Source organism: Thunnus albacares, chromosome 21, assembly GCF_914725855.1.
Source record: "Thunnus albacares chromosome 21, fThuAlb1.1, whole genome shotgun sequence".
NCBI lineage: Eukaryota > Metazoa > Chordata > Actinopteri > Scombriformes > Scombridae > Thunnus > Thunnus albacares.
In genome coordinates, this window is record NC_058126.1 from 4,791,278 (window position 1) to 4,796,609 (window position 5,332).

A 5,332-nucleotide genomic window follows, 5' to 3' on the forward strand; every position below is an offset into this window, starting at 1 on the left:
TTCTATGATAATGAAGAAGACATTTGAGTCACCTTGGGCTTTGAGAAACACTAACTAAAGCTGTCAAATAAACGTAATGGAGTAGAAGGTACAATATCTCCATCTGAGATGTAGTGGAGTGGAAGTATAAAGTAGCATAAAATATAAACACTCAAGTAAAGTACAAGTACCTTCAAATTGTACTTAAGCAATTAATTGCATTCCACCATTATCTATAGCCATAGCACATCCCAGTCCACATACTTTTTATACTTCTGGTTTGAGGCTGTTTTAAATGGTTTGGGCTCCTTCGTTACAGTCATCATCTTAATGCTACAGCATACACTGATATGTCAGACAGTAGTCTTCTAACTTTGTAGCAACAGTTTGTGGGAACGCCCTTGTCTTCCTCTTTGCTAGTTTGTATATATTCTTGTCAAGTTAATATTCTCCCATTGACGCTGCATTGCCAGTCAAACATTGTATGTGTGAAAAACATGACCCAACTCCATTTAATATGATTTATTTTTGTTTCCAGGTTCAACTCCAAAAAAGAACAACTCTGCTATTACTGTTTTAGTTCATTTTACAACATAAGATCATAACAATTGATTTTAAAGTTGATATAAAATGGCATACATTTTAAAAAGATACTTTAATGAATGAAATGAATAGTAAATCAGGAGTTCAGAGTTGCTCTGTTGCCTTGATGTGTTGGTTATGCTGCAAAATCTTCCTCCATGTCTTGAAAGCTGAGATTTGAAGTCCAGAAAGGTGGACAACCAAATTTTCCCTGCAGTGGAGAGAGGGTGAGGGGGAAAGTGATAATAGAAAGAAAGGGGAACTGTTAGACAGAAAAGTGCAGGATATTTACTGCGTACTAGTTGATTTGGTTTATTGTAAGTTGGATAGACTTCAAGTATTAGTATTTTTGGAGGATGTTGTAAAGACAGTGGAGCTGAGAGAGAGAGCTGCTGTGGTTGAGCGAGCTAGAGTGCCAGCCTGGGCTGGATTGTATTAAAGGCTGGAAAAACAAAAAAGTGTACAAATGTTACGTTAATCTGTATTATAAATGCTTACACATGAGTCAGCCAGCATTACGTTACTGGCAAAATGTATTTGCTGTTGCAATTCAGTAGTATATGAACATAATTTCTAGGAGACAGGGTTGCAAAGATCCACCAACATAGTAGACTCTTAGTCTTGTTTCATGGCAGATCCTTACCACCTCATCTGCTGCCACTTGGAGTTTGGATAGATACATGTCCATCCCTTCCATGTTTTAACCCTGGAAAAAGGAAACAGAGAAATAAAACCATGAGACATTGCCTCAATATTTGGTCATTTGGCTGATGCTCTTTTCCAGAAAACCTTTAATTAAACATTAGCTTAAGAGTTTCTCTCTGTTGTTGTTAACTCATAAGAGTTGGGAATCTTTTATCATTTCAAAAATACCCCTGTGCAAACACATAGAATCAAATGACACTCAATGATCCAGTTATATCATATATTTGGATCTGTATAGAATTTAACCACAATAAAACAATGATTTTAGTTGCAATAACATTTTTGTCACTTTCAGGATGGAGCCCACAGTGTCAGAAAGAAGAGGAGAAAAACATCAGAATGACCATTTTTCAGTAGATTACAGGAAATGACAGGAAAGAGAATATTTGTGTGAGCATGTTCAAAGACGTGCTTAAAGGTAGGCGTGTTTCCAACAACCCCGTCTAGGACGCTGTTCATAACACTCTTCAATTAACAGTTCGAATCAATTGGCCATTGTACCTTGTTGCCAGTTGCAGTGCAGCACTCTGGCGGTACACATATACCCGGTGAAAACTGTGCAACAAACCATTACACACATACACAGACATTATTCAGTAAAACCTTTGGTATTTGTTTACTCAGCAAAATAGTAAGCACACATTGTTACATACAGAGAGGTACCCAGACAAGTACATAGGTCTTCTTATTGAAGTGTAGGAAATCAGACTTCATCCAGATCTTAAAATTAAATTGTTAAGATGCTTTCCATAGTAACTGAAAAACAAAAAAATGTACAAATGTTACGTTAATGTGTATTATAAATGCTCTAAACCTACTGAAAGTCATGTTTAGTTTCATTGACAGAGACCTGAAATGATAAATACACTTTATAACAAACTTCACTAGGGCAGGGTCCTTTAAGTCCTCATCTTTAATTGGTGTTTACATCCAGCATCTTTTAAGGAGAAAATTAACTGTAAATAGGTACATAGATTCAATTATTCTTTATTATTTGAGTAGGCAGCCCCAACAACCACTGTAAATAACATAGGGGAGCTTGTATGTTGCTCTGAGCGCACAGTAACAACTGTAGGCGACTCACATGAGTATATCAACATTTTTACTTTTCTCACATCTAGATTTTGGCAGATGGACCGTCAGAGGAAACTGTTTAGAGAGATAATTTTTAAGGCGTTTTACTTTAGATGGTGACAATATAGATACAGAAGACAGGATGGGAGGGTGAGAATAGGATGACATGCACAATCAAAATGGGGTGTTGTGGTTAAATGGTGTTTTAACCACTCGGCTACGAGGACGCCACAACCCTGCTTTTGTTGTTGTAATGCACAGTCTGTCTTGTTTTCTCCTGTTCTGTATTAATAATAATTCATTTAATTAATTAATGTTAATATGAATTAATAATAGACAAAAGCATGCCAAGATATACACAAGAAACCATAATAAAATTATCTTAGAAGACACTTTTATACAATCCAGCCTAGGCTGCTGAGGGAAAAATTGCAGGTTATGCAGGTGGACGTCCCCATGATCTCATGGATCAAGGACTACCTAACGGGCAGACCACAGACTGTGAGGCTACAGGGCTGTGTGTCTGCACTCCTGGTGTGCAATATCAGGTTCTCCCCAGTGGACTGTTCACCCTCTACACATCAGATCTCAGGTACATCTCTGAATCATGTCATCTGCAGCAATTCTTGGATGACACTGCCACTGTGGGATGTGTGAGGGATGGACAAGAGGGGGAGTATAGACACCTGATGGACCACTTTGTGAAGTGGTGCACGGAAAACCTCCTGCATATGAACGTGGCCAAGACCAAGGAGATTGTGGTGGACTTTAGAAGGAAGAAGGCCCCACCTGCTCCAGTATGCATCAGTGGGAGTAATGTGGAGACGGTTAACACTTATTAATACCTGGCGTTCATCTGAATATCTGATGTTTCCTTTACTGGCAAAATGTATTTGCTGTTGCAATTCAGTAGTATATGAACATAATTTCTAGGAGACAGTGTTGCAAAGATACACCAACATAGTAGACTCTTAGTCTTGTTTCATGGCAGATCCTTACCACCTTCATCTGCTGTTTCAGCCACTTGGAGTTTGGATAGATACACGTCCATCCCTTCCATGTTTTAACCCTGGAAACAGGAAACGGAGAAATAAAACCATGAGACATTGCCTTAATATTTGGTCATTTGGCTGATGCTCTTTTCCAGAAAACCTTTAATTAAACATTAGCTTAAGAGTTTCTCTCTGTTGTTGTTAACTCATAAGAGTTGGGAATCTTTTATCATTTCAAAAATGCCCCTGTGCAAACACATAGAATCAAATGACACTCAATGATCCAGTTATATCATATATTTGGATCTGTATAGAATTTAACCACAATAAAACAATGATTTTAGTCGCAATAACATTTTTGTCACTTTCAGGATGGAGCCCACAGTGTCAGAAAGAAGAGAAGAAAAACGTCAGAGTGACCATTTTTCAGTAGATTACAGGAAATGACAATGGAAAGAGAATATTTGTGTGAGCATGTTCAAAGACGTGCTTAAAGGTAGGCATGTTTCCAACAACCCCATCTTGGATGTTGTTCATAACACTCTTCAATTGGCCATTGTACTTTGTTGCCAGTTGCAGTGCAGCACTCTGGCGGTACACATATACCCGATGAAAACTCTGCAACAAACCATTACACACATACACAGCCATTATTCAGTAATACCTTTGGTATTTGTTTACTTAGCAAAATAGTAAGCACACATTGTTACATACAGAGAGGTACCCAGACAAGTACATAGGTCTTCTTACAGAAGTGTAGGAAATCAGATTTCATCCAGATCTTAAAATGAAATTGTTAAGATGCTTTCCATAGTAACGGAAAAACAAAAAAATGTACAAATGTTACGTTAATGTGTATTATAAATGCTTACACATGAGTCAGCCAGCATTACGTTACTGGCAAAATGTATTTGCTGTTGCAATTCAGTAGTATATGAACATAATTTCTAGGAGACAGGGTTGCAAAGATCCACCAACATAGTAGACTCTTAGTCTTGTTTCATGGCAGATCCTTACCACCTCATCTGCTGCCACTTGGAGTTTGGATAGATACATGTCCATCCCTTCCATGTTTTAACCCTGGAAAAAGGAAACAGAGAAATAAAACCATGAGACATTGCCTCAATATTTGGTCATTTGGCTGATGCTCTTTTCCAGAAAACCTTTAATTAAACATTAGCTTAAGAGTTTCTCTCTGTTGTTGTTAACTCATAAGAGTTGGGAATCTTTTATCATTTCAAAAATGCCCCTGTGCAAACACATAGAATCAAATGACACTCAATGATCCAGTTATATCATATATTTGGATCTGTATAGAATTTAACCACAATAAAACAATGATTTTAGTCGCAATAACATTTTTGTCACTTTCAGGATGGAGCCCACAGTGTCAGAAAGAAGAGGAGAAAAACATCAGAATGACCATTTTTCAGTAGATTACAGGAAATGACAGGAAAGAGAATATTTGTGTGAGCATGTTCAAAGACGTGCTTAAAGGTAGGCATGTTTCCAACAACCCCATCTTGGATGTTGTTCATAACACTCTTCAATTGGCCATTGTACTTTGTTGCCAGTTGCAGTGCAGCACTCTGGCGGTACACATATACCCGATGAAAACTCTGCAACAAACCATTACACACATACACAGCCATTATTCAGTAATACCTTTGGTATTTGTTTACTTAGCAAAATAGTAAGCACACATTGTTACATACAGAGAGGTACCCAGACAAGTACATAGGTCTTCTTACAGAAGTGTAGGAAATCAGATTTCATCCAGATCTTAAAATGAAATTGTTAAGATGCTTTCCATAGTAACGGAAAAACAAAAAAATGTACAAATGTTACGTTAATGTGTATTATAAATGCTCTAAACCTACTGAAAGTCATGTTTAGTTTCATTGACAAAGACATGTGTCACACCCTGCCTGGTCTTTTTGTGTTTTTATGTTCATTGGGGTTTCCTGGTTTGCACTTCTGTTTAGTCCTTCTGGTCATGT

General features: G+C 37.5%; 1 long non-coding RNA gene across 1 annotated transcript; it reads right to left on the reverse strand.

Moving 5' to 3' along the window:
- Positions 1–737: 737 nt before the first annotated feature.
- Positions 738–3,954, reverse strand: LOC122972449. Its single transcript, XR_006399752.1, has 3 exons — positions 3,895–3,954; positions 3,340–3,409; positions 738–772 (listed from the first exon to the last, which is right to left on the reverse strand). It is a non-coding gene; the product is annotated as an uncharacterized LOC122972449 (long non-coding RNA).
- Between the last annotated feature and the right edge of the window lie 1,378 nt (positions 3,955–5,332).